This window comes from Herpailurus yagouaroundi, unplaced genomic scaffold, assembly GCF_014898765.1.
Source record: "Herpailurus yagouaroundi ecotype Mexico unplaced genomic scaffold, PumYag 160, whole genome shotgun sequence".
NCBI classification, from domain to species: Eukaryota; Metazoa; Chordata; class Mammalia; order Carnivora; family Felidae; genus Herpailurus; species Herpailurus yagouaroundi.
Genome location: NW_024412401.1, coordinates 33,813,484 through 33,839,954, shown reverse-complemented (window position 1 = coordinate 33,839,954; position 26,471 = coordinate 33,813,484). Strand labels below are relative to the sequence as shown.

At 44.1% G+C, this 26,471-nt stretch overlaps 1 protein-coding gene and 1 long non-coding RNA gene across 3 annotated transcripts in view; one reads left to right on the top strand and one right to left on the bottom strand.

The window, feature by feature from the left end:
• PTPN3 (protein tyrosine phosphatase non-receptor type 3) overlaps positions 1 to 26,471 on the top strand; it is a 146,019-nt gene that overhangs the window by 8,190 nt on the left and 111,358 nt on the right. The gene's annotated exons all lie outside the window — the stretch shown is intronic.
• Positions 1,806 to 26,465, bottom strand: LOC121034812 (uncharacterized). 2 transcript variants are annotated; one of them, XR_005792626.1, is made up of 4 exons: positions 26,315 to 26,465; positions 25,458 to 25,535; positions 19,834 to 19,917; positions 1,806 to 3,201 (listed from the first exon to the last, which is right to left on the bottom strand). It is a non-coding gene; the product is annotated as an uncharacterized LOC121034812 (long non-coding RNA). The 2 variants fall into 2 exon arrangements; XR_005792625.1 differs by lacking the exon at positions 1,806 to 3,201 and adding an exon at positions 10,653 to 11,129.

Here is a 26,471-nt window from a genome sequence, read left to right as displayed (position 1 = left end):
TCCCAGTTTTACTGAGAAATAATTGACAGATTCAATTTTTGAAAAAAAGGAAGGAAAGAAAAAAGGTCAGAAAATGTTTCTCCTTGTGACGAGAACACTTAGGATCTACTCTCTTAACATCTTTCCTATACATCCTACAGCAGAATCTGCTACAGTCCTCATGTTGTCTACTGCATCCCTAGTATTTATTTATTTTATTACCGAAATTTGTATCTTTTGACCCCCTTCTTCCAGTTCTCCCTCCCCCCACCCTCCACCTCTGGTAACAGGTCTGATCTTCTTTTCTATGAGTTTGCTGTTATTGTTTTTCCTTGTTAATAATTTTTTTGATTAATAGACTTTTTCCTGAGCAGTTATAGTTACAGAGTTCCTATATACCCCTTCAGAGGATCATGAAGTTTTAATTTGCATTAGCCAAATGAATAATGATATTGAGCATCTATTCATAAGCAATTGATATTCAGATATCCTCTTTTGGGCAACAATCATTGCAGTCTATTTTTAAAATTAGATTGTATGGCTTTTTCTTATTGATTTGTAAAAGCTCTTTATATATGCTGGCTATAAGTCTTTTGTCAGATATATGTGTATTGCTAATATTCTCTACTAGTCTGTGGTTTGCCTTCTCTGTTAATGGTGCTTTTGATGAACAGAAGTCTTTCATAATAATAACATCCAATTTATCAAGCTTTTCTCTTATGGTTTATACTTTCTGTATCCTATTTTAATAATCTTTGCATACCCCAAGACCATGAAGATATTTTGCAATGCTTCCTTTTAGAAGTTTTATTATCTTTCATATTTATATCTGTGGTCCATCATTAATGTTTGTGTATGGTGTGAAGAATCCAGTTTCTTCTTTTTTTCTTTACTGAAAAGTTGATGCTTTCCTCCATTGGCTTCCTGTAAAACATCTGTCATAAATCAAGTGACCATGTATGGATGGGAGTGTTACTGGACTCTGTTTTATTTCATTGGCCTATTTGTTTATCTATGTATCACACTGTCTTAATTTCCGTAGCTTTATAACAATCTTACAGCTGGTAGTGGAGTCCTCAGCTTTGTTATTCTTCAATATTGCCTTGGCTGTTCTAGGTCCTTCCATGTAAATTCTACAACAAACTTGCTAATAGCCACTTTAAAAAAATTTCCTGACATTTTATTGAGTTTGCATTAAGTCTGTAGGTCCATTTAAGGGAAATTAATATATTGTCCATATTGTGTCTTCCAATTCATGAACATGGTTTATCCCTCAATTTATTTCATTATTCTTTAATTTCTCTCAGGAATGTTTTACGGTTGGCAGTGTACTGGTATTCAAAATCTTTCATTAGATTCATTCATTTGTGTTTTGTTATTATAAATTATTTTTAAAACTTTTTATTTCCTAGTTGTGTTGCTAGTAAATAGAAGTACTAATGTGTTTTGTAATTGTCCTTGTATTCAGCTCCCTTGCCAATTTACTTATTTAATCCTTATAGATTATATTAGATTTCCTTATATTTAAACATACAATCTGTGAATGTTTTATTTCTTTCTTTCCAAAATTCATGCTTTTTTAAAAATGGCTTAATAAAGGGGCACCTGGGTGGCTCAATTGGTTTAACATCCGACTTCGGCTCAGGTCATGATCTCATGGTTCATGGGTTCGAGCCCCACGTCGGGCTCTGTGCTGACAACAGCTAGGAGCCTGGAGCCTGCTTCGGATTCTGTGTCTCTCTCTCTCTCTTTCTGCCCCTCCCCCACTCACACTATGTCTCTCTCTCTCTCTCTCTCTCAAAAATAAATACGCATTAAAAAAATTTTAATGGCTTAATAAAGTATAGTTTACATAAAATAAAATTCACCTTTTTTCAGTGAGTTTTGGCAAATGTATACAGTCATATAACCACAATCAAGATGTAGAATATTTCTATCAGCCAAAAAGTCTTCTCAGTGCCCCTCTGAACAGAAGATTGGGAAATAAGTCATATTACTAGCCCCTTCCTGGGCAAAGAAAGAAAAGCTTGCATCAAGTAGCATGGAGTTACAGGACACAAGGAAGCTAGATTCTCCAGAAGAAGAACAGTGGGAGGTGAAGCTTCTCCATAAAGTTGTTCCTGAATCCTGCTTGCACACTAAAATCAGCTCTTAGAATACTGCTGCCTGGACTCAGCCCCCAGAGAGAGCCTGACATGCTTCATCTGCAATGGACTCCAGACACTGTGTATCTTTTCAAATAGACCCTCGAGGGGATTCTCATGTGCAACCAAGGCTAAGAACTATGAGGCTAAAGGCAGTCATCTTTGCAGGTGGAGGACAGCTTCTTTTAACTGTAAAAACCGTATAACTGTCACTAGAGGAAATTATCTAAGAGGAGAAAAAACATACACAACCCTGTCTTGCACAGCAAATACTCTTGACATGCAGACATTTTTGCACAATTCTATTCATTACGATTTTACTTCTTCATTTACCATTTATTATGAACTTCTTGTTTATATCCCTTCCTAGAGAGGCCGTGTAGGGTAGCGGTTCTGAGTGTGGGTTTTGGAGTTAGACAAAACTGGGTTAAAATCTAAGATTGTTTTACTTGCAAGGTGTGGATCTCCAGCAAACCCCTTAACATACTTGAACCTCATAGACTCCAGCTGGGAAGTAAGAATAACAGTACCTGCCTCATAGGTTCATTCTGAGGATTGATGTTTGTGAAGATACAATAGCAGAACACTTGGCTTTCAAATAATGGTAGCTGTTATTACCATTGGAACAACTGAAGTTACCCACTGAGTGGAATGATATTCTAGGGAGATAAATGTGAATAGACCAAGGGCTTGGGAGATAAAGGAAGGGATCTCATTCACCCTCAGCAACAATGACTCAGGCACCATGGAGAATGAGTTGTGGCAGTGGCTGTGTGTGTGTGTGTGTGTGTGTGTGTGTGTGTGTCCGTGTATAAAGAGCTGGGATCCCAGGCCTATATAGGATTGAGTTACCATGGTTGAGCATAATTCTAGGACAGGGAGAATTCAAGAGAGCCCTTGGATCACTTGTCTCAGTGGCAGCATCAGACATCAACAAGAGCCATAAAGAATGGAATGTACAAGCCATTTGAGCAAATTCTCTTGTTTTCTCTCCTTGAGGCTGGAAAACCAGACTGACTCCAAGGAGGATGGAGGAAACATCCCTGGGAGTCTCGGACTTATCAAAGGAGAGCAGGCCCTGAGAAGGGAAGAAAAGCATTCTCATGTCAGGTGGGTGGGGTGGGAGCACCAGGCCATTTAATTTGTTAAAACTAATAATAATATAAATCTACAGAGAAGACTATTCCAGGCATTTTAATTAACTTAATTAATCATTTACTCCTCACAACAATCCCATGAAGAAAGTACTGTTATTATCCCCGTTTTACAGTTGAGGAAACTGAGGCACAGAGCGGTTACGTAAACTTGCCCAAGGTCATACAGGAAGGGGTAGAGTCAGAACCGAAAACCCAGAGACCATGCTCTTAATTAGCAGTGTACCCCAAGCCGATGAGGTGGGACATTAATTATACTATAATGAATTTTAAATTGTTTTGGGGAAGATACCATCTCATAATTTGCTCAACTATCCCCTTCTCATTTCGTACTTTCCACTTTCAGCTGTAGTAAAATCTTCATGCATATAGCTTTTCACTTCTGTTGAACTATCTCCCAGGATTACTTCCTGTGAATGGCATTACTTGGTCCAAAGGGATAAACTATATTATAGTTGTTGCTACATATGGTTGTAGTGTTTACCAAACAGGCTGCACCAGTCGACAGTGTCACTGGCAGGGTGTGAGGACTTTCACCACCACTTCACGCAGCATGGTTAGAATTCTTTGTGTAAATGAATATGCATTTGGAAAAAAATTTTTTTTTAATTCGAGAACTACAAAAGCTGGAAATCTGCAGCAGAGACTTGTTAGTCAGCTGCACTTCTGGGAGTTTCCCTTTAGTCACCTCACCTGACCTTGAACCATTGTCCTCCAACAGGCCAGTCCTGGACTTCCAAACTGTCTGGAACTTTGGAAGGTGAGGGTACGTGCACTTTGGTCGTTCATCTACTGCATACACTGAATGCCACAATATTTTGGCTAGGTTGTCTTTTTTTTTTTTTTTTAATTTTAAAATTTACTTTAAGAGAGAGAGAGAGAGAGAGCACATGCTCATGTGCTGGGGAGGGGCAGAGAGAGGGGAGAGAGAGAAGCTCAAGCAGGCTCCACGCTGACAGCATGGAGCCCGATGGGGGGCTTGGACCCACGAAACACGAGATCATGACCTGAGCAGAAACCAAGATTCCAACGCTTAACAGAATGAGCCACCCAAGCGCCCCTGGGTAGGTTTTCTTTTCCATTTCACAAGCTGGCTTTCCTGCACAAACTGGGATGATGTTTAGGCCAGGCTAGCTGTCCCCTTGCTCACTGAAATCGGCACTTCTCAGACTTCACGTGTCTACAAAACACCTGAGATCTTGTTACAGTGAAGATTCTGACTCAGTGCATCTTGGGCAGGGCCTGAGAGCCCAACAAATCCCAGGTGATGTTAACACTGCCAGTCCTAAGAACTTAGCCTCCTTTATTCCTTAGATAAACCAGACAGCAAAGAAAGCCCAGACAATCCAAATCAGAACCCTCTAACTCCAGCTCTGCCTCTGACAGCCTGTAGGACCTCTCCGAGCCTCCATTTCCCCATCTGTACAATAGAAGGATGAGATTAGACACTTGCTGAGTCCCTTCTAGGATTTTCATTTCTTTCTTAGATTTCTTCAGCCCATTCATGTTATTTTCACGTAGTATTTACTCAAAAAACAATATTTAAGCTCCAAGGATGAGCACAGACAGGGACGTTTTTAAATACTAGTGATGTAAGGATGAACAAGATAGACACAGTCCCTGCTTTCATGGGAGCACAAGTCCAGTGGGGAAAACAAGCAAATTAGAGTTGGAAATGGTTTGGTAGGTGTTTTGGTAGGAAAAGCTCGGGATGCCGTGGGAACAAATAGAAAGCAGATCTCACACAGATCAGTGAGAATCAGAGGAGAGTTCCCAAAGGAAATCATTACTGGAAGGAAAGAGGTATGATCCAGAAGAAGCTGGATCAAGGGAGGTGATCGTGTTCCAGGCAGAGGAAGGCGTGGCAAAGTCCTGGGGTTCACCGGTTCCAAACTCAGAACTTCCCCGACTCATGCTCAACCTTTCTGCAGAGGGCTGCCTCTTGTCAGTTCATACATTCTTCTCTCCATTTGTCTTCCCTTCAGTATGACTGAGCTGAGGGCCTTTGTGCCACATGCTCTCCCAAAGGGGCAGGAAGAGAATATAAAAGCGAGTAACACCAGGCATTGTGCTTAAAAATACCAACATGTCAGGCACCTGGGTGGCTCAGTAGGTTGGGCATCCAACTTCTGCTCAGGTCACAATCTCACTGTTCATGAGCCCTGCATCAGGCTCTGTGCTGACAGCTCAGAGCCTGGAGCCTGCTTCAGACTGTGTCTCCTTCTCTTTCTGCCCCTCCCCTGCTTGCGCTCTGTTTCTCTCTCAAAAACAAATAAAACATTTTAAAAATTAAAAAAAAAAAAAAGATCAACATGTCAACAAACAACCACCACACAACGTGAGGCAGGTAATAATACAGGTGGCACCGCGTGTGGGTACGGAGGCTTCGGGAAACAATTGAAATTGCGTGGGCAGGACTTCTAAGTCTTTGAAGGGATGGAACAGGACTGGCCCTTGCTTCCTGTTATGGACTTTTAGTGCCCTTGGCTGCTCACCCCTTGTTTAGATTGGGGCTGCCTCTCCTTTCAAACCACACCACCAGCAGTATTGCAATTGGACAGGAGAGGGCGCAAAAAGACTGCACTTGATGCAAACTGCCCAGTACTTGGCAATTTGAAAGGAAAGCCTTTTCGGGAAGGCTTAAGGCAGATGAGGAAATAGATGAAACCCAGAGAGGGGAAGAGATGTGCCCAGGATAACACAGCTGCTCAGTAGCAGAACAAGCACATTCCACCAGGCCCACGCAATTTACTCTGCAATGCTCTAAATTTTCTAAAACTCTCAATTTGTATAATTTAGGATGCTTCTAGAAACAGTATTCTTTTTCTTTTTCCTTTTTTTTTTTTTTTTTTTTGCTGTAATGTAGAGGCATAATTCTGTTTATAAACCTCTTACAAATACAGTATATACAAGTGCTTTCCCTTTCTTCCTAAATCTGCAGTTGGTGTTGTTTTCCCTGGGGAAAGTGCAGTGGTTCAGAGCACAGGCTCTGGAATAAGTCTGAGTTTGAAGGCAAGCTCTGCCTCTTCCCCGTATGAGCTGGATGCATTGCTTAACCGCCTCTCTGGATCCTAATCTTTCTAATCAGGCAACGATCACACACATACCTCCAGAAGCCGGGTTAAGTGAGTTGTCAGGGTTAAGTGAGTTGACGGAAATGAGGTGTTCTGACAATTCCTGGTCAGGAGCAATCACTCCATCAACATGGCTCTTATTTTCAATCTGCTGCTTGAGTAGCATTGGTCAGCCACCACATGCTGTGCCTGTGCAGGTGAAGAGCCCGGCCATGTATACTCTAGCCCATGGAATCAACAGGCTTATTCGGGTTCAAGTCCCAGTTCTGTCCTGTCATTTATGGGCCGTGCCAACATGATGAGCAAGCCCCTTCACTGCCCTGGGCCACAGGTTCTTCATTCCTCAAATAGGGCTGATAATATCACCATTATCATTACTACTTCTGCTAATGCAGCAAGAATTCCTGTTGCTTCTGTTCGGCAAATATTTTCTCGTGCTCTATTATGCTCTAGGCCCAGTGCTGTGTCCTGGAGAGAAAGAGACAAATAGGTCAAAGCCACAGGCCTGAGGATCTAGTACTCAAGTGGGCTAGACAGGCTGGTGATCATGCAAATTACCAAAGACTAGGATGAAGACAAAGAAGAAGCATTGGTTAGGGAGTTCCAGGACGTCTTCCTGCAGAAAGTAAAATCTCGGTTGGCTTTTGAAGGCTGAATAAGAGTTTGCCAGACTCACCTTCCTTTAAAGTCAATGGAGATAGTTTGTGGAATCAGGAGTCCCAAATGGGAGGTCTGTTGTATATAACAGCCAGAGTTTTTCTTTTGACTTAACCTCATGGACCCCCCACCCCTTACTCCGTGCAATCTCCCTCTTTTCTCCTAGACAACCCTCTGAGGGTAGGCTGTGAGGTAACCTGCTTCAGAAGGAGAGGAGCCCACGGGGCGCCTGGGTGGCTCAGTCGGTTGAGCGGCTGACTTTGACTCAGGTCATGATCTTGTGGTCTGTGAGTTCGAGCCCCGCGTCAGGCTCTGTGCTGACAGCTCAGAGCCTGGAGCCTGTTTCAGATTCTGTGTCTCCCTCTCTCTGACCCTCCCCTGTTCATGCTCTGTCTCTCCCTGTCTCAAAAATAAAAATTAAAAAAAGTTAAAATGTTTAAAAAAAAAAAAAAAAAAGGAGAGGAGAGGAGAGGAGCCCAAATCATGGCAGTTGGGAAAGAATAGGAGGTCCCCAGTCCACAGAGAACACCTGGAGGCAGGGGTACCCTAACTAGCACCTGTTCCAAGGGGAGCATCCCACATCTCAAACCTCTGAGGCAACCCTCTTGCACACCTTCCAGCAGAGTGGACACAAAGCTCCCTCCAGGCAGCCATTCATGTCATGATTCTGTCTCTGCCTGAAGTGTCCTCTCTCATTCTTTTCCTGCCCACCCGAATTCTACATGTCCCCTTTTTCTGGGAAGCCTTTGTTGCCTGCCCGTCCTAGCATAGATGTCTCCCCTGCACTTCCAATGTTACCCTGAGCTACCACACCATCACCCTGTATTCTGGGGCTCTGCCTCCCGTTAGGCTGTGAACCCTCTGCAGGCTGGTACAGTGTCTAAGTCACTTTCTGTATCCCCAGCTTCTGGCACAGAGCCTGGCTCAGAGGACCTCGCTCAGTAAATGTTTGCTGAATTGAATTAAACTGAACTGAACTGGGCCCAGAATTCCTGACCCTTTCCAGTCAATGTTTTTGTTTTCCTGTCTTGGCAGGAAGCAGAGGGCACACTCAAGGCGGTAATTGGAGAGCATGTAATAAACAAATTATTTAGACATCTGGATAGAGTTAGGGGAAATAAAGATAACGAAGCACCCAGAGGCTAGCTGTGATGGATGGCCGCTACTACCCCAGGCCTGCAGGGGTAAAGGAAAGGAGCTGATACAGGACTTGGGGAAAGCTTTAGCCAGCAGAGAGAGCTACCCATCAGGAACTGTGGATGTAGCCACTGCCAAACCACGGCTGGGCAGGGGGCCTGGTAAATCAGTGCCCACCCTCGTTTCTCCCACCCGTCTCCTGCTCTTGCTTCCTTTCCATTGACTGAACCCAGTGGAAGCCAGAGACCAAAGGAGCCTGGCTGGTGCGGGCTACAGAAGGCAGCCTTATCGGGCACAGACTAGAGTAAGTAAAAACAAAGAGCAGGTCTGGATGGAGATACGGGGAATATACAGCACAAGTGGCTTTGCCCCAAATGTGGCCCACATTGCATCCGCATCAGAGACCCTTCAGGAGCTTGTTTTGAAAGCAGATTCCCAGGCTCCAGCTCAGACCTACTAAATCAAAATATCTTTACATGGGGCCTGAGGATCTGTTTTATGAGAAAATTCCTCAAGGTGATTGTAGAAATCACCTGAGAATCTCTGGAAGGTTTGGAATTGTGAGAATTCTGAACGTCATTAATTCCCAACTTGAACCTACAGAATCAGGGGTATGGGTCCGGTGATGCTGGTTCTCCATCTACAACTTCCAACGGACCAGGGGACTTCACTCATCCATTCATCCAACATTACTAAGCATGTGGGCCCTCTGGAGAGTTCTGGCAGCACAAAGGTGAAAAAGGATGGTCCCCACGTGAATATCCTAGTAAAACCTCTTAAATACCACGTAGAGATTCTTCTAGGGCTTTAAAAGTCATTTCTACCACGTGCAGATGACTCTTCAGTGCCTCTGCAAGCACCAGTTCTGGGCAGGCAATATAACAAACCAAACCCATGGTTTCAACCACCATCACACACGTGTGACACTCAAATACTTATTCTTCTGAGTGTGGGTGTTCAGCTGCCTATGAGACATGCACTTAGAGGCTCCCCAGACCCACCCACATCCACATGACCCTAAGGGAACTCATCTTCTATCCTCCTCTCCCCCTTCCAAGTGAATTTAACGAGGCAGTCTTCCCTAGACCCCCTCACCCCACCAATCTCCATGAGCGATATCATCATCCAACCTGTGCTTAAGCAGAAACTTGGGAGCTGTCTCAACAGTCCTCCCTCCAGGGACCAGGGACCAGACACCAGGCACCTGGTCTATCCACTCAAAGTTCCTAACTCTCCTATTCCCTCACTTCTCTAGGTTTCTAGCAACACTTCAGGTCATCTAAATTGGCCCCCCCCCCCCATTACTGCAATGACCTAACAAGTGTCCTTGCTCCTTCCCAAGCCATTAATGCCAGAAAGATCTTTTAAGTATGCAAAATCTGAACATTTCACTCCCCTGCTTAAAATCTTCAGTGCTTCCTGGTATCCTCAGGACCTAGTCCAGACTCCTCACTGTAGCACACAATCCTCTTCACACCTGGCCAAGCTTGAGTTTCTACCTCATTTCACACCACTTCTCATGCCCTCTTCACCCCACACACCCTTACACACTCATCATAGATTTTAAGTTCATGCACTTGTTCACCTTCTTCCCAGAACATTCTCCCCCTTTTCTATCTAGTCAATCCCTCCTTGCCAATCAAAACTCAAGTATCATCTTATCCTTGAAGTCTTCTCTGAGCCACCAAGCTGGACTAGTCTCCACTCCGTCAGTATCTTGTCCTCATTTCCCAGATAGATTTTATCTCGCCATCTTGGAACAGCCTATCTCTTCTATTAATCTGTAATCTCTACAAACATAAGATCAGCCATGCCTAATTTGCCTGTATATCTCAGTGCCTGACAGAGTACCTTCCTTTCACCAATAGTGGGGGGGAGGGGGCGGATGGGAGGGTGTGGGGGTAGATAAAGTGAATTAACAATAGTCTCTTGCATAGAAAAAGATCTTCTAAGAGAGGATCTAGGGAAGACTGCTTCATCAAATTCACTAATTTTGGCCAGAGTCTCATCTGGTTCCACAAGTAGTGGAGTACAGCATGCAGTCAGTACACCAGGTTCTGTGCCAGTTTCGCAAACAAGAGTAATCTCTTCCCTCTAGGACCTGTGATAGGAGGGGAGATCGTGTCTCAGGCTCATTCAGGTTGCAAGGAAAAGACATACTCGGGTTTCTTAGGTGCTGATGTAAATGACTAGGTTAAAATATTTCTTACATGGAAAGGTTTCTTGTACAGAACTAAGGAAGTATGAGGGCCTCTATAGTAGCAGCCAGTTCCTCAGGAATAGCACTTCCAAAGCAGGGGTTTCAAGAAGGTCTCATGGAGGATAGAATCAATGAGCTGTTGCTCCAATACTGCTATGTAACAAACTACCTCTAAAACCCAGCATCTTAAGACAAAAACCTTTCCTTCAGTTTGGTTCTACTTCCCATTTTGCTCATTCTTCTGGGACCAGCAGTCCACCCGAGGCAGCCTTTTTATGGCAGAAGCAGAAGTACAAGAAGGACAAGCTTAACCACGCAAACATATTTCAAGCCTCTAATTGCATAACATCTGCTAACATCCCATTGGCTAAAGCAAGTCACATGGCCAAGCCCAAAGTCCAGCAGGGAGAAGTCCATCTACTTCTAATGTAAGGAACTTCAAGGTTACATGGCAAAGAGCATGGATGCAGAGAGGAGGGAAGAATTGAAGCCAATGCAATCTACACAGTCTACCACAGTCCTTGCTTTTCAGATCAGAGGTCATCTTAAAGTGACTCCATTTTTTTGTCTCTTCACGTATAAGCTCCATAAAATCAAAAGACGTCACTCTATCCCCAGAACCTAGAACAGAGCAGGGCATTTAGCTGGTGTTAATCAATATTTGGTGAACAAATGAATGCCTCTTGGTGCCTCCTTCTTATGTTCTCACTTCCCAGGAGATGCCATCCAATCAGATAGATTTGTTACCATCAAATACCATGCAGACTTTTTCAGTAGGTAGGCCCTGGAGAAACATTCAAGCAGAGGAAGAATTTGTTCAAATCTACACTTTATTGGGTCACCTGGGTGGCTCAGTCGGTTAGGCATTCAACTTCAGCTTAGGTCATGATCTCGTGGTCCAGAGTTCAAATCCCGCATTGGGCTCTGTGCTGACAGCTCAGAGCCTGGGGCCGGCTTTGGATTCTGTGTCTCCCTTTCTCTCTGCCCCTTCCCTGCTCACACTCTGTATCTCTCTCTCTCTCTCTCTCTCTCTCTCTCAAAAAATAAATAGAGATTTTTTTAATTAAAAAAAACCAAATCTATATTTAGCAAGGTCAACTTATTATCCATATTCCAACAAAAAAGTGAGAGGAAGCTGGGAGACCAATTGGGAGCTTATTTGCAAGAGCACTGGTGAGAGATAAGGAGGTCCTAAAGCAGAAAACAGAGCTTGGGAAGGATGTGAGAAATACTGTGGGGCTGGAACAGAGAGAAGAGGTCATTCTCTTAGATGGCAAGAGAGATGGGGGGCTTGGAGCTTGGCAACCAGGCGACTAGGCAGACAGTCAATGGACAAGGAACAAGTATGTGGGCTGCAGCTGATTCATTAGTTTGGGAGTCCTTGGGTTTGAAGTGCTTCTGGGACATCCAGCTGGAGGTAGCTAGTAGGCACCAACAATTCAGAACTGGCCTTCACAAGAGATTTCTCATTAATACGTTGATTTTCTCATTTGTATCAAATATTACGTGTAGATATAATACCCACTTGGGCGAACTCTTCTAAACCTACTGGATACCCCCACCAGCTAAAGATCAGGCAAGCAGCTTGTCGCAAGTTGTCTGGTTTTCGTAAGTCGCTTCATGGAGGGAAGAGGGACAGCAGCAGGAAATCAGAGTCAGAGAGAAACAAGGGGCCACTGCCAGGTGGGAGCACTTTTCTCTTTCCCTAGAAGTTAAGGCCCCACCAAAGACAGCCCCTGACTTTCATGCTATCAACAAATATTTATCAGTCCCTTCTCTGTACCAGGCACTGTACTCAGGGCCAGAAACACAGGGACGAATAAGGAAAAGTTCCTGCCTTCAAGGTGGAGGAAGAAGGTGAAGTGTAACCAAGTGATACAGGATCTTGGACAAATGTTCAGTGGGGATTCCAGATAGAAACTGGTCAATTCTGCCTAAAGGGTGGAAGATAGTAACAGACACCAAAGGTTCAGGAAAGGTCCCGATGGATGGGGATGGACAATAATAAAGAACATTCCAGAGACAGTGCCCAGGTGGAGCGGGGTTTGTGACAGAGGTGAGCCAGCATGCAGCATTTGGAAGGGCTGGCACGCACGGGGCAGAAGGGTGTGGAGGAGAGGGGTCAGGAGAGACCAAGGTGATGCAGGGCTCAGATTACACAGCTTTAAACACCGTGTGAAGGAATCAGAAATGTAGCCATCGGGATCCCGTCCTTAGAAGAGCAAGGTAACTCATAATGAATGATTGTTTGTCTAAAAACAGATAAAAATACTTTAATCCTTGGCATGACATGTTTATGATCCAAGGCTTACAAATCATGTGCCTCGTGTGTTCAGTTTCAAAGTGCTGTCATGCACCTTTCCTCATTGTAGTCCTCACAGCACATGAGAGGCGGGTGTTACCAAAGTCTGACTGACAGATGAGGCATTTAAACTTAGAAAGAGTTCCTAAGAAATACCTCTCACAGTAATCATGAAAACCTTTTTTTTTTTTTTTTTAAGCCTTAAAGATTAGTGTGAGACTGTCTAACAGAGGAGGGGTGTGTTCTCTGTTCTTGGGAATGAGAAAAGTATGTTTGATGGCCAAATGACTTTCAGAGAATTGTGTTTGCTAGGTCAGCGGTTGCAAATGCCCTTAAACTTGCAGACCAGGTGCATCAGATTCTCCCAGGAGTTTCTTGATAATACACATTATAAGTTTCCACTTTCAGTGATTTTCAGATTTGGTAGGTCAGGAGGCAAGGCTAGGAGCTAACATGATGAGTAAGCAACCCAGGTGATTCTGACGCAGAGACAGTTGGAAAATTGATAAATTGGCTTCTTTCAGTTGCAAGAATAACTTGAGGCCCGAAAGGTGAAAATGTGTCCATAGGCCGCCTGCCTTGGCTTCACTCACATGGCTTAATAACAATGTAGTTTCCTGGACCCAACCCAGACCCACCAAATCAGAGTCTCCAGAGGTGGGGGGGGGGGGGGCCTAGAATCTACATTTAAAAATTTTTTTTTAACGTTTATTTATTTTTGAGACAGAGAGAGACAGAGCATGAACGGGGGAGGGTCAGAGAGAGGGAGACAGAATCTGAAACAGGCTCCAGGCTCTGAGCTGGCAGCACAGAGCCCAACGCGGGGCTCGAACTCACAGACCGAGAGATCTTGACCTGAGCCGAAGTCGGACACTTAACCGACTGAGCCACCCAGGCGCCCCTAGAATCTGCATTTTAAACAAGCCCTCAAGATCTGCTTGTTCATTTACTTACAAATATCTTTTAAAGCCTTGCTATGTGATAGACACCATTCTATGGGGGCCGGGCGCGGGGAATGGTAAACAAGACCCACAGTATCCCTCTCCTTAAAGATACTCACATTTTGGCTCAGCTCATTGAATGCTGGGGTTTGACAATAACGCCTGCCTTAAAATAACACAGGCTTGCTGAAAGACTATAAAGATAAATATAGAAGATGGTAATCTCAAAGAACCCCAGAACAGACACTCCACTGGGTCCAGGCAAGCCAGGAAAAAAAGGAGCTTGGAATGGAAAGATGCAAGGTGGAGGCCTCAGTAACAGGACTTCCTGCTGTGGCTGTCCCAGTTACCCCTTGCTGGTCACAAACCACTTGCAAGGCAGTGGCTGAAAATGGCAATTTTTTTTAATGTTTTATTTATTTTTGAGAGAGGGAGAGAGAGAGAGAGAGAGAGAGAGAGAGAGTATGAGTGGGAGAGGGAAACACAGAATCTAAAGCAGGCTCTGAGCTGTCAGCACAGAGCCCCACGCGGGGCTCCAACTCACAAACTGCGAGATCATGACCTGAGCCGAAGTCGGACGCTTAACCGACTGAGCCACCCAGGTGCCCTGACGATTTTTTTTTTTTTTTTTGTTTTTTATCTCATGATTCAGTGTGTTGGCTGAGTAGTTCTTTTACTGGTCTTCTCTGGGTTCAGCTGAGAAAAACCTGGCATGGCTATGCCTCTCTCCATGGGGTCCTTCATCGCGGGCTTCTTTACAGCATGGCGGTCTCAGGGTTCCAAGAGGGCCAGTCCTCATGTGCGAGTGCCTATTAAATATCCATTGTGTCATGTCCACTGATGTCCTGTTGGCCAAATCAAGTCACTTTGGCTGAGCCTCAGTGTGGGAGGGGACTACACAGGGGTGTGGACCCCAGGAAATCACATCATTAGTGTAACATTCAACCACAGTTACTCTGACTGTCCCTTGATCTTGGGCTCTCTGTGTGTGTTTTCACACTTTTTCCACTGTGTTCTCCAGTTTAAATTCCTACATGAGGAAATCCAATTGATCTTGCTAAACACTTCCATGGCTCATGGGCTTCCCAACTAATGGGGATTCTAGGACTCAGAAGGACTGCCAGCAGGGCTGGTGTAAAGGAGATGAGGAGACCATGGGTATCGTAGTTACCATAGTTAAACCTCCCACAGAAGAGTCATGAGATTCCTGTGGTCAGTGCTACAGTCACTCTGATATAAAAATATCCTCCCATACAATTCTCCGGGAGCAAAAGTTTTGTGTTTGCTATTGGTTACACAGGTTTTTAAAAATATTTCCTTTTTATTTTTGAAGTGCTATACGTATGTTGTAGAATATCAAAAAAATGTGAAATCACCAGTTGCCATTAACTGGATGTGTCCCCCCAAAATGTGTATGTTGAAACCTAATCCCCAATGGGATGGTATTTGGAGGTGGGGCCTTTGAGACGTGATTAGCTTATGAGTGTGGAGCCCTCATGAATGGGATCAGTGCCCTTATAAAAGAGACCCCAGAGAGTTCCCTCACCCCATTCCATGTGAGAACACAGTGAGAAGAGAGCTGTCTATAAACCTTGGAAGCACATCCTCACCTGACATTCAACCTACCAACGCCTTGATCTTGGAATTCCCAGCCTCCAGAACAGTAAGAAATAAATGTTTGTTGTTTATAGGCCACCCAGTCTATGGTATTTTGTTATAGCAGCCTGAATAAACTAAGACACCAGTCATATCATTATCTAGAAATACTCTTCACATCCTACTGTACTTTCAGGATTTTTTATGTTCATAAATGTGTTTTTCTAATTTTTTAATGTTTTATTTATTTTTGAGAGAGAGAGAGAGAGAGAGAGAGAGACAGAGCATGAGTGGGGGAGGGGCAGAGAGAGAGGGAGTCCAGAATCCAAAGCAGGCTCCAGGCTCTAAGCTGTCACCACAGAGCCCGAAACAGGGCTCAAACTCACGAACTGTGAGATCATGACCTGAGCCAAAGTCGGATACTCAACTAACCAAGCCACCTAGGCACCCCATAAATGTGTTTTTCTTTACAAAGTGATGCTATGAATATAGTTTTTGTCCTTATCTAAACTATACCACTAGCATTTGCCCAGGTCATTACAAACGCTTTGTAAAATAATTTTAAGATTTATATGATAATCAGTGGGACATATGGTTATATATTCATTCCCTCTTTTCATATTTTCAGCAATTATCAACAGTGCTAAAATAATCCATTTCTGCTCATAAGTCTTTATCTGCATTTGGATTTTTCCTTTGAATCTATTGGGTCCATATTTTTTCCTTATACAGCACAGTTGTCAAGATTACTTCAGTGTTTCTTTTTTTAATGTTTATTTAATATTTTTGAGAGAGAGAGAGAGAGAGAGAGCCAAAAGTGCCGGGGAGGGGCAGAGAGAAAGGGAGACAGGATCTGAGGAGACCTGACAGCAGAGAGCCTGACACAGGGCTGGAACCCATGAGCCAAGAGATGATGACCTGAGCCAAAGTCAGACACTCAACTGACTGAACCACCCCACCCAGGCACCCCTACTTCAGTGTTTCTTAATAAATAGCAAGAGAGCTCTCTTTCCTCATGAATGGGATGGATCCTTTCCTCCACTCTACATGCCAAGGCTGGCTTTGCAGAATGGGTGCGTTTCCTCTTGCTGGACCTTGTCTATCCTCATTTCCGTGCGGGTGCACAGGATAGCCAGGCTGCACTGGTTTTTGAATGACTTCACCAGAACCAGAGACAGAGCTGTACACGTTCCCACGGTCACCTCTGTATTCAAACCATGGAAAGTTGATTTTTTTTTTTTTTCATAACTGGCACAGTCTGTGTTTGGGTCAGGAACCCAACATTAACTACAAAGACTGACCTCAACCCAGGGAACTTGAGAAAAAACTAAATAGCACTGTTGGGAAATTGTTCTCTCATGTGAATTGGCATTTGAAATATGTATTAGTATTGTGTACATTTTTTAGGCCAATGATCCAAGTGTAATGGAAAATAATATGCTGGCCTTAGTAAGTCAAGGGACTTGGCCTGACTCAAACATATCAATAAGGCAATCTAATATCAAGTAATTTTCTCACTCATCACACTCTTATTAGGTGCCAGATTCTATCTAGGCTCCCAGCATAAAAAGAAATGATGTGAGTTCACACTTGGGGCAGCTGGCTTGCTCAGTTGTATATAATGTGTTAAGCATAAATCTAGTGGAATCTAAATGCAGAAGGAGGGGCTTCTGAGTCTGCCTATGCAATCGAAGAAAGCCGGTTACTCTGATAGTATAAGATTGAGAGAGAAATGAAGACTCCTCTCAATGCATTGACCCTATAGTAAACAAATAAAATATTGTCATGGGTACTGACAAAATTAGGGAAGCTTCCCATGGTTAAGACTATACACAATTCTAGACTGCAATGAAATTGAAACCACAGACACCAAGGTTTTAGCGGCCGTCTATTCCCTGGTAATTTCTGTGATGGATTTTATCCACCCTGTTGTTCCTGGTCCTACTGCCTAAAGATGAAGGTCACGGGCCCCAGAGCTGGTTTGGAATTAGCTCACTCAGCAATACAGGTAGACAACCAAGGGGTGTGTCCTAGACCTGTAGACCTTCTGCCAGCACAACGAGGTGACTCCCAAGTGTGGAGAGGCAGGGGCAATGTCCTAATTCCTTTAATTGTTTCACACAGAAATTGAAAGTGCATAGTTATATCTAATCATAGATTAATTATATCTTATTTAGGACACCACTGCTCATATTTCTCCCTTAACTTATATCCTATATCTCGTTATACTTCCTAGGTATCTGTAGCTCTTTTCTGTCTATTGGTCAATTAATTATTAAGCTTGCAAGCAGAATTCCAGAAAGAACTCAAGAAGGACTTTAGATACAAAATAACTTCTTGCTAACTGCAGAAAGGTGGGCAATTTTTCAGAAGAAGCTCACAGCCTCTTGCATACCCTGCTCAGAAATAATTGGGGCGCCTGGGTGGCTCAGTTGGTTAAGTGTCCAACTTCAGCTCAGGTCATGATCTCGCTATTCATGTGTTTGAGTCCCATGTCGGGCTCTGTGCTGACAGCTCAGAGCCTGGAGCCTGCTTTGGATTCTGTGTCTCTCTCTTTCTCTGCCCATCCCTGGCTTGAGCTCTCTCTTTCCCTCAAAAACCCCACTTGGGATTTTTTAAGAGCCTTCCAAAAGGGGCATGTACATTAACAACTGAATGGGAGTCAGCATGAGATGAGAAGCATAAAAAACAGACCAAATACCCAGGGGTACAGGGATCAGACTGCTCATAACCAGTTGGGGTAATCTAGGAAGACATAGCTTATTAGATGGACCTTAAAGGATGGGGAGGATCTGAGTAGTCAGCGATGGTCAAACGATTTGTTTTAGGTTGACATGGGTCGCCTTCATTCCTCAAGGGGAAGCAAGAAAGAGATTGGTGTTGGTGGTTAGGTTGGGTTGACTGAGGCTGGGCAAGGTGGTGGCATCCAAGACCAAAATGAAAGAAGCCCAAGAAGACAAAGAAATGGACAGAGGGTAATGTTTTCTGATAGGATAGCTGGAGAACTTCACACTGAAACAGGGGGCTTGGGATGAAGGAGAGCAGTATCTGGGTAGAGGCCTTGGTGGCTACCGCGTGAAGTCAGGCATCTTGGCAGAAAATCATACGACTCTCATCTACCTGTACCCTGTATGTGAAGATGGCATGCCGTAGGAACTCTGATGTCCCTGCCCAAACAGGGATTCCTTAAACTTCACATGTGACTCATGTTTATAGAGGCGTCACTGGATAGTCTGTTTGGACTTCAACGCAGTGACTGTGTGTACCGTGGAAAAAATGAGAGCAACATCCTAGCAGGACGCCAGGGCGCAGTTGAGGAAATCCTGTGGTATGTCATCCATGCAATACTAGAAGGTCACCAGAGCACTGGGCAGGCTGAACAGTGCCCCCTGTTCTTGAAATGTCACCAGGGATTGGAGGCACAGTTTTCTTTTGGGCCCAGATCAGGTTTCCAGCGTCTTGGGATAGGATGGTCAGCCAAGCTAGAACAGATCTCAGATGATCATCTTTTCATAGTTGCGACTTCCAGTCAAGGCCTGGGTAGCTGAACTTTTCCATCTGACTTCCCCAGCCATTTTCTGACCAGCTATGTCAGGAAAGCATCATTCTTGATCTCGAGATCACTGAAGTGATTTTTCTTACTCCTTTATCCTCATCCAAAGCCTTTTTCTATTTAATTCCTTAGCCACATGCATTTCCAGCAGGAGTAACAGCCCTTGACCTATGGCTTTTTCCTTTGAGCAAGCTATACTGTGTTGTGCCTTGGTCATAGTTACGGCCTCTACTTGTCAAGTAACCTGGGCTTTGTACTTGGTTAGTAAAATTTAGGGGGAGCCAAAATGTAAAACAAAATAATTTTTTTAAATATTATGCATACGTCATTATTTTTTTTTCCAGAGGAAAAAAGTGGATTTTAAATAGGTTATATCCTGGGGCGCCTGGGTGGCTCAGTCAGTTGAGTGTCCGACTTTGGCTCAGGCCACGATCTCACGGTCCGTGAGTTTGAGCCCCGCGTCGGGCTCTGGGCTGATGGCTCAGAGCCTGGAGCCTGCTTCCGATTCTGTGTCTCCCTCTCTCTCTGACCCTCCCTCGTTCATGCTCTGTCTCTCTCTGTCTCAAAAATAAATGAACTTAAAATTTAAAAAAAATTTTTTTTTAATAAATAGGTTATATCCATCACCTGGTACATGATTCAGAAGGTACAAAAGGGTTTATGGCAAAAGGTAAGCACGAATACCTCCCCTGCCCCCACTTGCCCAATTCCTCTTCAGGAGGTAATGACCTTCTCAGTTTCAGTTTGTTTCAGTTTTGTGTGTGCTCTACACACTCCAATGTGTTTATTTTAACGTCCACCCCTCTTGGCAAACATCACCACCACTGTGACTGCCACCACTAACACCTCCTCTCCAGTCACACTGTTAGCTTCCTCCTGGCCTCAGGACAGCACAGTCAGGTGGATGGAGTCTGAGATCCAAGGTCAAGAGCAGAAAGTAGAAAGCCTGATAGCTCTCTACTAGGGGGTCCCCATTTGCCTACAGGGGATGCCCTCTCTCTACCTCCCTGTCCCCTCCTCTTCTACCCCTTTAAATGTTTAAGAAGCTGACGCTCTGGTCCTTTGTCCTATCCATCCAAGCATCCGCGATACTTACAAGACCATGATTATCTCTTGGTAAAATTTTCCATCCTCTTAGTTTATCACTCACACAGTGTTCTTAGTGTACGTACTTCGGAGGCTGCAGGACAGAAGTTATAAAACTTCAGTGTACAGAAGATTCTTATGGTTAATTATAAAATGCAGGTTCTTGGGGGTCCACAAGCAGAATCAGAAGGTCTGAGCAGAGACCCGAAGTCTGCTTTTACATGAAGACTCCTTTTCTCAAGATGATCTTGATATATGGTTCCTGGATCAAAATTTTTTAAATGCTGCTTTCAGTATTTTCCCTGACTCTTCTCCCTAGAATCTTCTCTTAGGGTAATCCTTGAGTGTTTCTGTTATCATTGCTGCTTTTTCAAAGCCATGACCTCTGTATGACTAGTCTACATGGCCTGGGTATTTTTCTCTGTCTCCTATTGTTGTTGGACACATGAACCTTGAAGGTGTGGCTGACAGACTTGACAAAACCCATTCTCCCTGGTTTGTAAGAAGACACTGCCCATTGCTTAAGTACCAGCAGCGACAGTTCAGGATACCAACTCTCATTGCCTGCATTTCTCATCATTTCTCTTTGTTTCTGAAGCCACCTCCTTCTGCTGAGTTTCCGGAGCAGGATCTCAAAGTCCCTAGACTTACTTTTCCATTTCTTGTGTAGCAGCAAATCCATGTGGTGGTCTGTGGGCCTGGTATAGTCCTTCTGGTCCTCTGGCATATCTACAGTGTTTTCTAATTCAGGTCTGTGTATTCCTAAGGGTTCACTCAAGTGTTCTTGAAGGTCTGAGAACCATCTGAATAATTGTCTATGTTATCTTCGCACTTATGTGATAATATTAAAAATACATGCATACTCTGGATCATACGGCTGACTCCCTTACAACAGAGGCCTGCTACATGATTTCAGTTCCCTTATTCAAATCTATGTTTACCATCATCTAGTAACCATCTACAGGGACAGCATTCAACATCTGATTGTGTTGAGAAGCACATTTGGCAACCATGACATTGGCTTGGCTTCTGTCTAGCTCACACAGAGAGGCTGAGTTCTTCCTGCAGCTCACAGGGGAGGGCCCTCAAGTTCTTGCCCCTGGTAACTCTTTGGCAGCAGATCTGCAGCTTTGGCCCTTTTCTCACCAGCCTTCTGATTCTGGATATGCTTCCTTAAGGGCCTTTGTACTGGCTGTTCCCTCTACCCAGATTCTTCCCCCAGATATCTACATGAGTCACTCCCTCATCTTCTTCAGAGACTAAATTGCTTAAGTGTCTAAATTTCTCAATCCTAGGGGCGCCTGGGTGGCGCAGTCGGTTAAGCGTCCGACTTCAGCCAGGTCACGATCTCGCAGTCTGTGAGTTCGAGCCCCGCGTCGGGCTCTGGGCTGATGGCTCAGAGCCTGGAGCCTGTTTCCGATTCTGTGTCTCCCTCTCTCTCTGCCCCTCCCCCGTTCATGCTCTGTCCCAAAAATAAATAAACGTTGAAAAAAAAAAAAATTTAAATTTCTCAATCCTATTTAAAATTGCAACTCCCCACCTCCCTCTCTAGCACCCTCCCTATCAGCCTTACCCCTGGTCTCTTAACATACAATATAATTCACTTGTTTATCATGCTTGCTGCTCATTGTCTGGCTTGCCCTGGTAGAAGGCATGCCCAGGAGAGCAGAGATTATTGTTTCTTTTGTTCATTTATGTCTCCCCAGCACTTAGAGCAGTGCCTGGCATACAGAAAGTGCTTAATAAATATGTGATGAATGAATGAACGAATCCACAGCACTGCTCTTGTACCCATGCTAAGTTTGTTCATCCGTTTAACAGACAAAGCTCCTTTGGCAGTGATAATTTGCAAGGAAAAGGCATTTTTCAATGGATAAAACTTTAGGCTGACAATTTGTGTTTCTCAAAGTGAAATCTGTGAAGTCCAGAAGTCCCAAGAACACAGGCTGAGGGGATGAGCTGGGTCCCAAGTCAGACTACCACGTCTCTAAATTGACCACTGATCACTTCTTCCTCTCCCTCCCTCTTGGGCCAGGAACAGACATTCTGTCATCATCTGCCACTGCTGGAGAGGGCAGGGTGGGCTTCACCCTCTGTGAAAGAAACCTTTCACGTTTTTATTCAATTCCAGAGTAGCCATTTCCCTCTCTTTACATCATTTTGTTTGGCTTGTCAACTTTTAATGTTTGTTTCATTTTTCCTGATAATGAAAGCTAAAATAAGCTTTAGGAAACTATAAAGACATAACAAAGAAATAGATGCCCAAAGACAAGATTCTCCTGATTTACAAAAGATACCTTCTGTATCTTGTTTCTCTGCCTGCAAAAGCAATGCTTAGACAGAGTCGCCCTTCATATTTGGGTTCAGTTCTTTCTAGTTTTTTTCTGTGTGTATGTATTAAGCTGAAATACAGAAAGTTGCCAACATTCAACCATTATTGACCTATGAAATGGCAGTTTTGTATGGTTTAACTTAGTAATTCTGTGTCTCCCTCTCTGCACAGTGGAAACCATACTACGCATATAATTTTACATCGTATTCTTTTCATTTGTCATTATAACAGCACCGCTTGCCCATGTATTTGCTGATGCTTAGGTCCTTCATAAGCTTGCATTAACAGCACAAATAATTGATGAGCATTAGCATCTCAGCTGGGAGTCCTGCTCTGTAAATCATTGAAACAGTCCACGTGGTGCCCAGACTTCCTGAGTCTTGAAGTGAATGACAATCCTCCGTGATTCTTCCAGGAAACTCTTCCTATAAATGCCCCCAGCCAATTGCCTATGTGCACTGTTTGGCACCAGATTTTCTGTCCAAATGGCAGCTTCTGGGAATATGCTAATAATTGTGTCCAGTTGCAAATCTCATATTCCTCTTGTACCAATCTGGTCCATTACCAGTGATACATATTGGGTTTGTGGCATACCTTCCTGTCCAAGGAAATGACCTTTTTTGGCTTCTCGTGTTTCTTGTTTAGTGACTGCTGGGCCAGGGCATTACTAAAAGATTTTTTTTTTTTTCTTTTTTTTTGCTTATCAGCAGTAGGAGGTCTGCTCTTAGGGCCCCGGCCTTCGCTTGGCAAACATCATCAGCACTATCGGCTCTGTATCTTTTCATCACAGCAAAGTTCTAAGAGTCTGTGGACCATGTGGTTCTACTATGTTGTGACTCTGACTCCAAAATGATTACCCAGGAAGAATAATTTATGTGGGTCCTATCTGGACTGGCCTTGTTGAGATTTGGGATAGCCCTACTCCCAATGAGGCCTCTATTTGCTCTTGATTTGGCTAGGTTCAACCACATAGACTAAGATGATTATGTCTCCATCCAAAAGCTTCCTTTCTATACAGTTTGGGACCTTATGATATAAGATTAACTGTCACTGTTGATAATAACATCATGTCACTCCAGGTGCAATGTCTGAAAAGGATGGACTTTAACAATTTGATCCAACAATAAAATAGTAGGGTGCCTGAGTAGCTCAGTTAGTCAAGTGTCAGACTCTTGATTTTGGCTCAGGTCATGATCTCATAGTTCTGTGAGTTCAAGCCCTGTGTTGGGCTCTGTGGTAACAGCATGAAGCCTGCTTGGGATTCTCTATCTCCCTCTTTCTCTGCCCCTCCTCCACTCACATGTACTTGCATGGACTCTCTCTTTTTTTCTTTTAATTTTGTCCAATGTTTATTTATTTTTGAGAGAGAGACAGAGAGACAGAGTGCAAGCGGGGGAGGGACAGAGAGAGAAGGAGACACAGAATCCAAAGCAAGCTCCAGGCTCTGTGCTGACAGCTCAGAGCCCGACGCAGGGCTCAAACTCATGAACCTCGAGATCATGACCTGAGCCGAAGTCAGACGCTCAACCGACTGAGCCACCCAGGTGCCCCTCTCTCTTTCAAAAACAAACATTTTAAAAAATAAAGTAGTAACAGGAGACCAGAACATTTAAAGGCAATCTGTAGCCTACAAACACATCAAAGGGTAGAGAAAATAAGGCAAAAAAAAGCGCAAGATGAAATGATATATACCTTCTTTTACGACCAATACATGGTAAGCTACTACACAGAGAGGCAGTATTATAAAACCTAACACCCTGGCTTTGAGGTCAGACCAACTGTGTTCAGTCCTGACCCTGTCTCTTACTAGTTGTAAATGGCTCCTAGGTTGTTTCCTCTTCTGTAAAACTGAGCTAGATACACCCATTCTGCAAAGTTACTGTAAGGATTAAAGACAGAGTATATTTAAAATATCAAGCACACTTGATAACAGTTGTTGTTGTTGTTGTTATTATTATTATTATTATTAGACTTACACAAAACTTTGCGAATTTTTAATTTGGTCCTCTAATGTTTAGTATTGCAAACACAACATTGTGACAATAATAGATAAATTTACAAAGAGATACCAACCCACAACCCCCAAAATTAAACCATTGACATTTTTCCATATTTCCTTCTAGTCTGGGTGACTGTGTAGACATATTCTTTATGCAATATATTTGTGTTTTCAGCTTTTTTTCCGCTTAACATTGTACTGTGCTATGGTTTCCCCAGTTGCAATTTGGTCTAGCTTAGTATAAACTAGTTATTATTTCAAAAAACACACCATAACCTAATTGATCATTCCACTATTTGTGGACATTCATTTGCTTCCGGTTTGGGGAATATTCTTTTGTTCCTATTTCTGTTATGGTGATTGAAAGGCATGATTTTGAAAAGATTTAGGTCTTTTTTCCTTAGGTGTATAGATGAATTTTAGCTCGAATTTAAGAACACTGTTTAAACTAGTGACCGTTGAATGTGGGGAAAGAAAAGGTAGTTTCAGCCTAGTTTCTCATAAAAGGCAAATTGAGACAACTCCAAGAATCCACATGCCCCTTAACCTCCGTTTCCTTATGTTAGCACTTGGCAAACTGGTATGCAGATGGCAGATAGCTGAGGCGGGCCCTCACGAAATGGATCTTTAAAGTGGATTAAACGTGTTCACGTTTTTTGTTTCATTCAATCCCCAAATTCTGCCCAGATCAGACTGACGGATATTTGTGTTACTGGAAGCACCAGAGAGAGTAAGATGCTTGCTCCAGATCACACAGCGGAGGGGCCTGAGAACGCCTTTGGCCGATTCTAAATTCCCAGCTTTCCCTTTGAGCTTTGAAAAAAAAAAAAAAAAATGCCCCAGACCCTCAAGAAAGCTTCGAGAAACAAAGTAGGGCTGAGCGTCAGGCAGGGCTCCGCTGGCGCGTTGCGTACCCCACCGGGAGACTCCTCTGGGGCACTGGCGCTCAGCCCAGCTCGGAGCATGCCCAGTGAGCTACCCAAGCGCCTCAGTGGGGCTGGGCTGGCGCCGCGGTTCCAGGTTTTGCTAGCGACCAAAGGGCGGGGCGTGGGGCGGGTCCGGTTCCTGATGCTCCTTGACTCGGTCGGAATTCCCCCCCGACGCGACGCTCAGGCGGCGCCCGCTGCAGTGGCGATACCCAGGGACATGCAACTCGGGGACAAGGACCAAAATGAGGTACCAGGCGCTGCCGGCGGCCACTGACTAGCCCTGGGCCGACCTTAGTCTGGTCCGGACGGTTCCAGACATCAGTCCATCCCTCCATTCACATATTCATTCAACAAAGTCGTTTCTGAGCACTTACCGTGAGCCACGTGCTGCTGTACCCGAGCTGGGACACGGCAGAGAAGACAGGGCTATACAGCTCCAGAGCTGAAATTCCCTAGGTGAATACACAATAAGTAAGCAAATGAGAGGAAAAGTCAGTTGCCGACCTCATCTTGTTCTACTGTCTTCCTCGTGCTGCTCTTTAGTGTCTTTGCACTGGCTGTTCCCTCTGCGGGGCTGGCGGTCACCTTCTCAATGTCACCTCTCACGGGCTGATCAGACCACCTCATTGAAAACTGCACTCCCTATACCTTCCTTTCCTTACCCTGTTCTCTTTCCCTTATAGGACTTATAACCTTCTAATATACCACATGGCTTATTTGCATGTTTATTGTCTGTTGCCTGCCTCTCTTTCCCCAAACTCCGCCAGGGGACAGGATTTTTGCCCATTTGTTCAACACCACGCATGAAGAACCTAAGTAGGTGATCAAGAATTATTTGTTGAATTAATTAATGGATAGTGATAAACGTGAAAGAAATAAAATGAGGACATGGAGGGTGTCCAGGAACAAGGTGTTAATTTAGTAAGGTGATCAGGCAAGGCCTCTCAGAGAGGGAGAACATAGATACAATGAGAAGGTGCCAGCCACGTAAAAAAAAACTGGGTAAGGAAGTCCCATGCACACAGAGGGGAGGTGGGACGGCATGTGCAAATGTCTGGAGGCTGCCCAAGTTCTGAGAGTTTGGTGGACAGAAAGGTGCTCATGAGACTGCAGGTAGGCCCGTGTCAGATAAGGTGGAAGAGGAAAGCAAGAGCACAGATTTGGGGGTGCGGCTGGGGTATATGGAAAGAACAATAAATTTTGGTAATAAAGTTTAAGCCGGGAAGCTTACTAGTGGAACGAGATGAACACTGAACTTGAAGTCAGCAGGACCTCAGCTGGGCAAGACTCTTCCTCATTTCAAAGATTTGTTGAACGCCGTGTTTGACATTCCTAGGCAGAAAATCACTGAGGGCTCGGCACACAGTAGGTACCCAATAAATGGTTAG